This window comes from Triticum urartu, chromosome 4A, assembly GCF_056163025.1.
Source record: "Triticum urartu cultivar PI428250 chromosome 4A, HENAU_Tu73, whole genome shotgun sequence".
In the NCBI taxonomy this organism is placed as follows: domain Eukaryota; kingdom Viridiplantae; phylum Streptophyta; class Magnoliopsida; order Poales; family Poaceae; genus Triticum; species Triticum urartu.
In genome coordinates this window covers 185,840,540-185,853,927 of record NC_141876.1, presented here as the reverse complement: position 1 = coordinate 185,853,927, position 13,388 = coordinate 185,840,540, and positions in this window count along the sequence as shown.

Below are 13,388 nucleotides of genomic sequence, written 5' to 3'. Positions count from 1 at the left end.
TGGATGTAGGATAGCACCACCTATCCGAACCACGGGAAAAACATCTGTGTCTCCAATTGCGTTTGAATTCTCCAAACCCTTCCCTTTACATTCTTGCAAGTTGCATGCTTTACTTTCCGCTGCCAATATACTCTTTGCATGATTGCTTGAATTGTGTGATGATTGCTTGACTTGTCCTACAATAGCTAAAATCTGCCAAGAACTAAAATTGGGAAAAGGTTAAGTTTTTATTTGGTCAAGTAGTCTAATCACCCCCCTCTAGACATACTTTCGATCCTACATAGCCTCGTGAGGCTGGGTCCTTGCATAGGAATCTCTGCTCCTCGGGGGGCGCCTGGGGGGGCGCTCCCTCTGGAGGTCTTGGTGTTGTCCGCCTTGCCGTTGCGAGGGTTTTGTGTCGAAGGCCTTGCAGATGGGCCATACCAGGCCGTCGAGGGAGTCACACCATAGGCCACAGGCAGGAAAGTCTGGGTACCCTGGTTTCTAGAAGGCCGATAGTAGCCTCGAGCCCAAGGCATGCTCGGGCTGGCTTGGAGGCAAAGCCAAGGGGCAAGGGCCAAGCACCGCGGGCCCCAATCACCTGCGGGCTAGGCCGACGCGTGGCGACCAACAGGACAAGGATGACTCCGCTTCCTCGTGTTGCCTCGGCAACCGTTCTGAATCGGCAAAAACGCTGGCGCAAGTCTGCGGAACCATCATTGCCCTGTTGCGCGCTTGGCTTATGTCCCTTTGCAAGATCGCACCTTCCTTGTCAGATTTCGTGCTAGCTCCAATCCGCCCGACCGCCATGGACCCTAGGAAGAAGAAGGGCAAGGCTCCGGCAGCGGCAGAGGCCCCGGCAGGACCGGACCCTGCGCTAGGCTTGTCCACCATGATCAACAGCGAGGCGCTGGCAAGGTCCGGCACGTGATTCCCGCTGACTCCATTGAGTGGAAGGCGACGAGGATCTATCCAGCCTCCCGGCCCTTAGCCGGTATGCAAGCTACCAACATTCCCCTCCATCTTCACGCCCTTCTCTCCGGTCTGCTGTCGCCATTATTTGACTTCTTCAATGCCGTGCTTACGCACTACCAAATCCACGCGCCGCATCTAGATCCTCGGTCCATCGCCCTTCCCCATGCCTTTGAATTCCTATGTTAGGCCTTCGTGGGCAAGCCCCCGTCCGTGGCCCTACTCCGCCACTTCTTCTCCCTCCAAATGGCCGCTGGCGGGTAGCGCTCAGGGTGCGTGTCGCTCCGGGTGGTGGCGGCGAGTGCAGACGTCGGCATCAATGCTACACTCCACCTGGACGCATTGGGATTTAGTAGGCAATGGGTGTATGTAGACGCCACCAAGTATAGCCCCTTCCTCCTAATTCCGACGGCCCCTGCAGAGCCGAGCTTTGGTTGGGAGCACGCAGTGATCATCGACCCACGGCTCGCGCGCACTGGTATGCGTCGGTGCTATATAAACGGTTTTTAACCCCTTTCCGCGACAACATTTGGAACCGTTGCCTAGTGAGTGACGGCAATAGGGGGGTCGTTCCCACACGACCCAGAAACCGTCGGTGAGAGGGTCCCTACAGTACTCCTACTCATTTCTGCTCGCATTGCCATCGCAGTCGGCCCATCACAAATGGTTCACTATTATAGAACGTGTATGATGCGTGGCCCATCATAAACGGTTCACTATTAATAAGATTAGCTAATTGTCGTATGAGTGTCAGACAGGATTACGACACGTCGTAACATTGTCATACACGACAACTATCGCACACGCTATTCTGTGGTGCAACGTTTACGATGCATACTTCATCAGAAATAGTTCATGATTGCGAATCGTGTATGATAAGGCAACTAACACAAACGTTTAGGTTGGCCGCACCGTTTGTGATATTGTCTGCCATCGCACATGCTTTGCAAATGGCAACTATTTGCATGCTTGGACATGCACCGGTAGAAAAAGGGTCAAATGTTCAGCTCATTAGTCCCGGTTTGTAATTGAGCCGACACTAATGTGACCATTAGTGCCAGTTCCAACGGCTAGCTGGGCCGCTACCATTAGTACTGGTTCATGGCGAATATTTAGCACGGGTTCGTGCCACGAAACGGTACTAAAGAGAGTGGTGGCAGGATGTTGTCAGTCTGGGGCCCCTCCAGCACCTTTGGTACCGGTTTGTGGCACGAACCGGTGCTAAAGGTCATCCTATATAAACCCTTCGTCCACCCACGAGTGAGATCTCTCTATTTTTCCCCTTTCCCGTCTCCTCTCTATTCTCCCCCCTCTACCTCAAGCTTATCTCACATTTTGCCCAAATTTTGTCAAGATTGAAGGCCCCCATCCATTCAAGTGATCACAAAGGTAAGCAACTTTGTCCATTCATCTCTCATTGTTAGATTAGCTTTTGCAATGCTTTATATAGTCGTTAATTTGTGGGTTTTAATAATTTGGGAGGAATTATATGTGGTAGTTTGTTTGATTTATATGCAATTTGAGCTCAAAATAACTCTTACTTTGCATATGTAGGTGTGGTTTACTTAGTGCCTTCCCATCTCCGTCCTAACCACCGTCGATCGTCCACACCGTCTTGTGGTCGGCACCACCTTGTGGGGTGAGCCCTCTTGTTCTTATCTTTTTTACATAAAAAAATCATGTTTGTGTGATTTAGATATGTTGTTACTTGTATAATTATCTTACCCATACGTTATTTGTTATTCATAGTGCCATGGTTTTGATATCCGTCCCCACCAGCCCTCGTCCGGGTTATGATTCGGATGTGGTATATTTCCTTTTATAACTATTTTGTTGCATTTTGTGTGTATGTCAAATTATGCCCATCAAATTGACATAGATATTTTTATCTAGGAGGTATGTGAACCAGAAATTACAACCGACCCTATTGTCGAGAGGTTAAATTGATAAGAATTGATGGGGAGAAGATGGAATTGGAGTTGCATGTTGCCGATGGTGTCGATGATCTCAAGATCAAGATGGAGAAAATGCGCTTGAAGATTAGAAAGATTAGAAAATATGCCATTTCATAGTGAGGCTTGGTATCATTATGCTGTTTGATCAATTGTTACCTTAGTTGCTATCTTGATCGCATTTGTTGTTGCATTTAAATTCTTTAGCTAGAGAGCTATTTATATGTTTGCTTTATGAGAATAAGTATTGTATGAACTTGTATTAATTTGGTCTATTCGGTGTTGTGTAATGAAGATGAGACGGCAATGGATGTACGATGACCGATGCTCTCCCCAGTTCGTTGAGGGCGTGCATACTTTTCTGACTGCGGCTCAGGCAAACAAGCGGGCGGATGGTTTTATGCCTTGTCCATGTGCTGGCTGTAAGAATGATCACAATTACTCTAATGCAAGAACCATTCACGTCCACCTGTTTGAGTCCGGTTTCATGCCCCACTATATTGTTTGGACCAAGCACGGAGAAAGAGGGGTTATGATGGAAGAAAATGAAGAAGAAGAAGAGGACGACGATAGCTACCCTGGCCATGGGTTCCCTGAATACGATGATACAATAATGGGGGAAGAGGTTGAGCCGGCAATGCGGGAAGATGTTGAACAAGAGGCATCAGATGACCCAACTGATGATCTAGGTAGGGGCATTGCCGATGCAGAGAGAAACTGCGCAAGTGCAAAGGAGAAGAAGTTGCAGCGCATGTTAGAGGATCACAAGAAATTGTTTTACCTGAATTGCGAAACTGACAATAAAAAGCTAGGCACCACACTGGAATTACTGCAATGGAAGGCAGAAAATGGTGTATCTGACAAGGCATTTGGAAAGTTGCTGGTAAAGTTAAAGAAGGTGCTTCCAAAGGACAACGAATTGTTCGAGAGTACATACGAAGCAAAGAAGGATGTCTGCCCTCTAGGGTTAGAGGTGCAGATGATACATGCATGCCCTAATGACTGCATCCTCTACCATGGTGAGTACACGGATTTGAACGTGTGCCCGGTATGCGATGCATTGCGCTATAAGATCAGCCGTGATGACCCTAGTGATGTCGAGGGCGAGCGCCCCAGGAAGAAGATTCCTACCAAGGTGATGTGGTATGCTCCTATAATACCATGATTGAAACGTTTGTTCCTAAACAAAGAGCATGCTAAGGCTATGCGATGGCATAGAGAATACCTTAAGAAAGAAGGGAAGTTGAGAGTACCCGCTGACGGGTCACAATGGAGAAAAATCAAGAGAAAGTACAGGGAGGAGTTTGCGGGTGATGGAAGGAACGTATTGTTTGGCCTAAGCGCAGATGGAATTAATCATTTTGGGGAACAGAGCAGCAACCATAGCACCTGGCATGTGACTCTATGTATGTATAACCTTCCTCCTTGGTTGTGCATGAAGCGGAAGTTCATTATGATGCCAGTGCTCAACCAAGGCCCTAAGCAACCCGACAATGACATTGATGTGTACCTAAGGCCATTAGTTGAAGAACTCTTATAGCTACGGAATGGAACAGGTGAATGTGCGTGGGATGAGCACATGGGGGAAGAATTTGACCTAAAGGCAATGTTGTTCATGACCATCAATGATTGGCCTGCTCTCAGTAACCTTTCAGGATAGACAAACAAGGGATACCGCGCATGCACGCACTGCTTAGGTGATACCGACAGTATATATTTGGGTAATTGTAGGAAAAATGTGTACCTGGGACATTGTCGTTTTCTTTCGAGCAGGCATCTCGTAAGAAAGAAAGGCAAGCATTTCAAAGGTGAGGCAGATAACCGGACGAAGCCTCGCGCATCGTACTGGTGCTGATGTACATGATATGCTTAGTTTGGTTATGCAATGTTGTCTTTTTAAGTATATATGTTGATGCTCTGTAGATAGAGTGTAGATGTTGTGGGTACAAATAAAATCACATCGCACATGGACTAAACAATGGGACCCATCAGTGATGTTTTCATCAATCACTCAGAATTGTATACCAACAATCGTTTGCTCACAACACACACGGCTTGTTAGCAGTAATCGTCTGTTTTGTTATTGCTCTTCCGACACGTTTTTGATTATAGGCCTGTTTGCCGCGTATCACACACATCTTGTTAAGTTGAACCATTTCTGTTCTCATGTCTCAACGCAAATAGTTCATCCGAGTGAACGGTATGCTGTATATCACACGCACCTTCATCTGGCTACCCGTTTCTTTTCTTCCTCCTCATCGCAAATAGTTAATTGAGCTGAACCGTATGCCCTGCATCGCACATGCAACTAAAATCTGAACCGTGTTTGATGCATCCTCCATCACAAACGTTTTGCACCTTTTTGATGGTTTTTTACACCACCGTTTGTGATCATGGCATCGCACACAGTTCTGTTGAAGGGTCTCTGATCGTAGTGTCGCGTTAGCAGCATCCTGAAGTAGTGGCGGGTCATGGCCAGGTTGACCGTCTTGAGGGAGGCGGGCGTGATGATGGTGATGGTGGTGCCGGAGTTCGTCCGACGGCGCATCACCCCACTCCAGCGCCATTCCAGCCCAATGTGGGCCTTCACTGGCAATGATGACGTCATGAGGCTCCAGAAGCCTTCACTCCCTTCCAGCACACTTCACGGGGTGCTTCACCTCCTCACTGGAGGGGATCCTACGGATCTCCCTTTGGGAGGTTCCCCCTTGTATAGTTACTCGAATGGGGAAGCCTTCAATAGGAAGATGTCGTGCTACGAGGAGTGGGGGCTGCTCCCCGAGGGCCAAGCAGGGTATCGCGATAACCCCCTCCTAGTGACCCTAGGGTGCGGAAGTCCTGAGGTGCATGCTCCCCGGGTAGCCGCGGGGGAGCGCTCCCAAACATGTGTCCCTCAGGTGCCCGCCTCCAGCCCCTCTGGTGGCGTGCGAGGCGTCCCGCCTGTGGATGCGGCTGCCGTCTCCGCTGTGGAGGGCGGAGCGCCAGACCCCAGCAGACTCCCTCTTGAAGAGGAAGGGGCTCGGCTGCCATCATAGCCCTACCCCAAGGAACTTGAAGAGGAGGAAGTGGATTGTCGCGGACGAGTAAGTACCTTGCCACCTTCTTGATTTATGTACATCATGTCATTTCCTGACACTTGTCCCTCAGGATCCCTTCCGACAAAGGGGCGAACGTGTCCTGAGCACCGCCTTCAGAGGGCACCGGTCCCGTCGTGACCTCGTGCCTCATGAGCCACTCAATTGTGCGAAGGGAGGCACCCGCACCTGAGTCGAGGCCAACCCTGGGGGGCCCCAAACCTGCATTCCCGGCAACTTTCTTCTGGGGCAGCCTACGGATTGCGGGGGCAGTGCCAAGGGCTCCCCCACTAATCCTTGCCGGTAGCTGGGCGGCTTGTGCGACAATGCCATCTCCAACCAACGGGGTGAGTCCGCATAAGGCCCCGCCTCGGGCCAGAAGAGCTGGTGAGGGGGCTCCAGCCCCCGGGCCTCTGCCGGAGGCGGGCGAGTCTTCGCGCGCCTCCCCAGCCGATTGGGCGTGAGGGAAAGCCCTAGCCAGGCATTGGAGCTTGCACGTGGGCGCAGTGCCATTCGGCACAGCCTTCCTCAGGCGGCGGCGAGCGTGCTCGGGTGCCTTGGGGTGGTTGTTGGCAACGTCAACGCACGCCTTCAGGCGGAGTGCTTGTGCCTGGAGCGCGAGTGGCGCTAGCTCGAGGTCGCCGTCCACTTCGGTCGACTGTAGCGTGAGTATGCCCCCACGGAGGTGGAGGAGTCCCTGGGCGCGGCGAGGGAGGCTCACGATCGCGCCCTGGAGGAGGCCCGAGAAACGGATTGCTAGCGCGAGGCGGCCAAGAAGTGCGAGAGGGAGCTTCAAGCTTCGAACGCCGCCTTCGAGCGACAGGTCCAAGTGTGCAAAGCAGCGATTGTTGCCTCGGCAGGTGGGCCACCTACGGGCAAAGCAAGGCTTTGCACGCTCGAGGACACGTTGACGCTGGTGGCGATGGGGCGCTAGTGGCCACTACTGAGGACGCTCTCGCTTCTCGGGATGCGACGATCCGGAGGGAGGCCGACGAGATGGTAGCAGGGGTCCGAAAGGCCCACTCCTAGGAATACGCCAGAAGCTGGAGCTTCAGGAGACATGCTTTTGCACAGTGCAACAAACTGAAGGGCGAGGCTGACGACATCAAGGAGAAGCTAGCCGCGGTGGAGCGGTGCGAGAAAGACGCATTGGACGCTGAGGCCATGGCCGAGGCTGAGATATCCTTCCTGAACAAGTAGGTGGAAGGCGTTTCCTCCCGCAAGGAGAAAGGTTCGAACAAGGCGAGCCGAGCTCGGGTGCTGCAGCACAAGTGCTTGCAGATGTTCCAGGACCTTGGTCATAGGGCCAATCGGGCCCTGAGCAGGATTTGCGATGAGAACGTCTCTAGCTTGCTTGTTGCTAATGATGTTGGTTACCTCAGCTTCTTCACCAAGGTCTTGTAATGCCTGGAAGGTGGGGCCGCGAAGGCGCTCCAGCTCATCGAGGAGAGGAGCCGCAACCTTCTTGGGTGTGCGTTCTCATGCATCTTCAGCCACCTTCTCTGCTTCGATCCTGACTTCGACTTCGAGGCCGCGATAGCTCCCATGCTCGGAGCGATCCAAGGCAACCTAGTGGACTGGGTGGATGATCTGATCACGGAGCTCGTCCCAGCCGGCGATGTGGGTCCTTGTGTGATCGAGGAACGCGAGGTTGACGATGATGATGACGGCAGCATCAATGGCGACGATGCATCTCGCTAGGCTGTTTTCTCCTGTTTTCCTGTTAAGACATTGAATGTGACCCCGCGGGGATGGGAAAGCACTATTGGAAGAAATTTTCCTATGAACTATTAAGTGACATTGAACTCCCTTATGTCGCCTTCCCTTTGCTTTCCGCGCACCCGCGACCCCTTAGTAGGAGTGGGCCGTTTATTGTTACGCTCAGTCGGGGCACCTGACCAAGGTCAGGAGGCGGACGCCTGCCGAAGACCTCAGGCCATGTGTACCCGTAGGCTCACTCAAGAGCGATGCGCAAGGGTTTGGACACCAAAGTCTTGGTGATGTGTGTGCACGGGCAGGTCCACGGTTGCCGTGGCTTGAGTCCTCAGGGAAAATTTGGCGCCGCTGGGCTTGACCAATGCAAGCGCACCGTGCCCAGCCCCCGCTCACGGGGCGCGACCGAGGGAGCCACAGGTGTCCGACACCTTCATAAAGAAGGAAATCAAGAGAACAAGCACGACAGAAGAAGAAAGAGAGTCCCCCCTTTTCCAAACAAAGGCGCAAGAACTTCGAATTCATTCCAAAAAATAGCAAATTTGGCTACAAGAGAAAGAAAAGACCAGTCATGTCCGGTACTGGATGGTGGAAAGTTGCAATGCAAAATATCTCGGAATGGCTATGGAAATGCCATAATAGGTAGGTATGGTGGCTGTTTTGAGGTAGATATAAGGAGGTTTATGTGTGAAAGAGCGTATCATATCACGGGGTTTGGATGCACCGGCGAAGTTTGCACCAACTCTCGATGTGAGAAAGGGCAATGATGGAAGGGTGAGAGTGCGTATAATCCATGGACTCAACATTAGTCATAAAGAACTCAAATACTTATTGCAAAAATCTACAAGCCATCAAAAACCAAAGTATTACGCGCATGCTCCTAGGGGGATAGATTGGTAGGAGAAGACCATCGCTCGTCCCCGACCGCCACTCATAAGGAGAACAATCGAATAACACCTCATGTTTCAAAGTTGTTGCATAACGTTTACCATACGTGCATGCTACGGGACTTGAAAACTTTAACTCAAGCACTTCCCAAATTCACAACTACTCAACTATCATGACTTTGATATTATTACCTCCATATCTCAAAACAATTATCAAGCATCCAACTTTTCTTAGTATTCAACACACTCAAAATAAAGTTTCAAAAATCTTGAATACCAAGCATGTTATTATTAAGCAAATTACCATGCTATTAAGACTCTCAAAATAATTTAAATGAAGCATGAGAGATCAATAGTTTCTTTAAAACAAATCCACCACCGTGCTCAAAAAAATCTAAGTGAAGCACATAGAGTATTCTATCAAATTTTAATTCATGTATGGCTCTCTCGAAAGGTGTGTACAGAAGGGATGATTGTGGCATACTAAAACACAAAGACAAAAATAATACAATATGCTCCAAGCAAAACACATATCATGTTGGTGAATAAAAATATAGCTCCAAGTAAATTACCGATGGAAGTGGACGAAAAAGGGGATGCCTTCCGGGGCATCCCCAAGCTTTGACTTTTTGGTCTCCTTGGATTATCTTGGGGGTGCCATGTGAATACCCAAGCTTAGGCTCTTGCCACTCCTTGTTCTATAATCCATCAAAAGAATTCACTGAAAACTTGAAAACTTCACAACACAAAACTTAAAGTAGAAAACTCGTGAGCTCCGTTAGCGAAAGAAAACAAAAGACCACTTCAAGGTACTGTAATGAACTCATTCTTCATTTATATTTGGTGTTAAACCTACTGTATTCCAACTTCTCTATGGATTATGAACTATTTTACTAACCATAGATTCACCAAAATAAGCAAACAACACACGAAAAACAGAATCTGTCAAAAACAGAACAGTCTGTAGTAATCTGTAGCTAGCGCAAGATCTGGAACCCCAAAAATTCTAAAATAAATTGCTGGACGTGAGGAATTTATCTGTTACTCATCTGCAAAAAGAATTAACTAAATATCACTCTTCAAATAAAAATAACAGCAGTTCTTGTGAGCGCTAAAGTTTCTGTTTTTTACAGCAAGTTCAACAAGACTTTCCCCAAGTCTTCCCAACGGTTCTACTTGGCACAAACACTAATTAAGCACAAAAACACAACCAAAATAGAGGATAAATAAATTATTTATTACTAAACAGGAGCAAAAATCAAGGAATAAAAATAAAATTGGGTTGCCTCCCAACAAGCGCTATCATTTAACGCCCCTAGCTAGGCATAAAAGCGAGGATAGATCTAAGTATTGCCATCTTTGGTTTTAGAGAAAAAGAGAGAAAACTTGTTATCTATGGAATTAATCTTTCTATTTTGACCGAGTACATGTCCATTAATGGTAGAAGAAATATTAAGAATGTTGCGGAAATTGGCATCTAGGCTAGCTTTTATCTCTTTAATAGATTCGTTTTGATAAGAAAGCAAGAGAGATGTGATTTCAGTTTTCTCATTAATGGGGTGCCCATATACAGTTTTCATCCTCTCATAGGTATCTATGGGGTCCCCTTCAAGAAAACCCCCCTCGAAAATAGAATCTAAAACTTGTTTGAATGAAGCGGGTAGCCCAACATAAAAGCTTTTTAAGTAAACCCCAATTTGATATTGGGGTACATAGCTAGCCCGGATCCTTAACAGCCTATCCCAAGCATCTTTCAAAGATTCATTAAGTAAATAACGAAAAATTCCAGAATCATCTTCATCAAAATTACTAAGGTTCTCATTGATAACTCCGGCAAGTTGTTCTATAGCATTCCGATTTATGAGTTTAGATAAGATAGCAGGATTGTCTAAAGCACTAGAACAAGGGAGAGAACTCCCAACCTTTTTTGGTTCTGACATGGCAAGGGAAAAAAGGCAAACAGAAAAAGAGAGGGAGGATAGAGAGAGAGAGGGCAAATAAAGCGGCAAGGGTGAAATGGGGGAGAGGAAAACAAGAGGCAAATGGCAAATAATGTAATGCGAGAGATAGGGATTGTGATGGGTAGTTGGTATGTTGACTTTTTGCGTAGACTCCCCGGCAACGGCGCCAGAAATCCTTCTTGCTACGTCTTGAGCTTGCGTTGGTTTTCCCTGAAGAGGAAGGGATGATGCAGCAGAGTAGCGTAAGTATTTCCCTCAGTTTTTGAGAACCAAGGTATCAATCCAGTAGGAGGCCACGCTCAAGTCCCTCGTACCTGCACAAAACGATAGCTACTCGCAACCAACGCGATTAGGGGTTGTCAATCCCTTCACGGTCACTTACGAGAGTGAGATCTGAAAGATATAATATTTTTGGTATTTTTGGTATAGAGATGCAAAGTAAAAAGTAAAAGCAAAGTAAAAAGAAAAGCAAGATTAAAGTGATGGAGATTAATATGATGAGAATAGACCCGGGGGCCATAGGTTTCACTAGTGGCTTCTCTCAAGAGGATATGTATTCTACGGTGGGTGAACAAATTACTGTTGAGCAATTGACCGAATTGAGGATAGTTATGAGAATATCTAGGCATGATCATGTATATAGGTATCACGTCCGTGACAAGTAGACCGAAACGATTCTGCATCTACTACTATTACTCCACTAATCGACCGCTATCCAGCATGCATCTACAGTATTAAGTTAAAAATAGAGTAACGCCTTAAGCAAAATGACATGATGTAGAGATATAAATTCATGCAATATGAAATAAACCCCATCTTGTTATCCTCGATGGCAACGATACAATACGTGCCTTGCTGCCCCTTCTGTCACTAGGAAAGGACACCGCAAGATCGAACCCAAAGCTAAGCACTTCTCCCATGGCAAGAACTACCAATCTAGTTGGCCAAACCAAACGGATAATTTGAAGAGAATTGCACAGATAAACAATCATACATAAAAGAATTCAGAGAAGATTCAAATATTATTCATAGATAGACTTGATCATAAACCCACAATTCATCGGTCTCAACAAACACACCGCAAAAAGAAGATTACATCGAATAGATCTCCACAAGAGAGGGGGAGAACTTTGTATTGAGATCCAAAAAGAGAGAAGAAGCCATCTAGCTACTAACTATGGACCCAAAGGTCCAAGGTAAACTACTCACACTTCATCGGAGGGGCTATGATGATGTAGAAGCACTCCGTGATGACAGCCCTCTCCGGCTGAGCTCCGGAACAGGCCACAAGATGGTACCTCATGGATACAGAAAGTTGCGGCGATGGAATTAGGTTTTTGGCTCCGCTTCTGTTTGTTTGGGGTACGTAGGTATATATACGAGGAAGAAGTACGTCGGTGGAGCTCCTAGGGGGGGTGCACCCCCCACCCTCGTGACAGCCTCTCTGATGCCTTGGCTTAGGGTCCAAGTCTCCTGGATCACGTTTGGTGAGAAAATCACGTTCCCGAAGGTTTCATTCCCTTTGGACTCCGTTTGATATTCCGTTTCTTCAGAACACCGAAATAGGCAAAAAAAACAGCAATTCTGGGTTGGGCCTCCGGTTAATAGGTTAGTCCCAAAAATAATATAAAAGTGGAAAATAAAGCCCAATATAGTCCAAAACAGTAGATAATATAGCATGGAGCAATCAAGAATTGTAGATACGTTGGAGACGTATCATCGGTGTTCATCATTTTTCATTGTATAATCCATGTTAGTTTTATTTTCTCGCTTTCTTCTTGTGTGTTTGAGAAACTTTGAGAAAATGCAAAAATATTTTTTTGCTTCTTTTCTGCTTTTCTTTTCTAGTTTAATTTACTTGTAGTATTAAAAGAAAACCCACAAATATTCCCCGTTTCTTCTTTTGCTTGCTGGGAGCTTTCCCATATAAATAGTTATTCTCGTTTTTGTTTTTCCCTTATTAATTTGCTTCCTTCAAGAAAAATCAAAAACTCAAAAAATATTTCAGTGTGTTCGTCTATAATTATTTTGTTTTTTGAGTCATTGTAAGGACAAGACCACGATGAAAATGTTGAGTGGCTCTCATATATATTATTGTTGATTTGACAAAGAGCACAAATTACCTTATCTTCTCCTTTGAATAAAATGTTTGCAAGTTCCAACTTAGTCCACAGCACTCTTGCGCTATTGTTATTTTCAAATTATCTAGTTGTGCAAGTGAAAGGCAATAATGATGATATTTGATGAAGTGACAGTGGCAAGGAAAAGCGGGTATGAACTCAACTTGTTTTTATTTTTGTAGACATGTTTAACTCGGTATCCATGATTCAACATATTATGATTAATCATGTTTATCATGACAATTAGAGATTATAGTTTCTCATGCCATGCTTAAGTAGCTAGGAGTGGATAACGATTTATCATGGTTGTCAACATGCAATAAAATGAGTGCGATGTAATATGATGATATGGTATCCTCCTTTGAATTTTTCATCTGGCTTGACATGGCACATGTTCACATGTGTGGATGATTCAAAACCTGCATAGCCTCCACGATATTTATGTTCATGGTGTTTATATCCTACTCATGCTAGTATTCAATGTTGATTATTCATAATGCATGATTATGACCGTTTTCGCACTCTAGTTGGTCGCTTCTCAACCTATTTGCTAGCCTTCGCCTCTACTAAGTGGGAATACTGCTTGTGCATTAAAATCCTTAAACCAAAGTTATTCCAGATGAGTTCACCATATCTACCTATATGCGGTATTACTCTGTTGTACCAAGTAAATTTGCATGTGCCACCTCTAAATATTCGAATGAACATCTGTTTGGTGTGCCCGTACCGC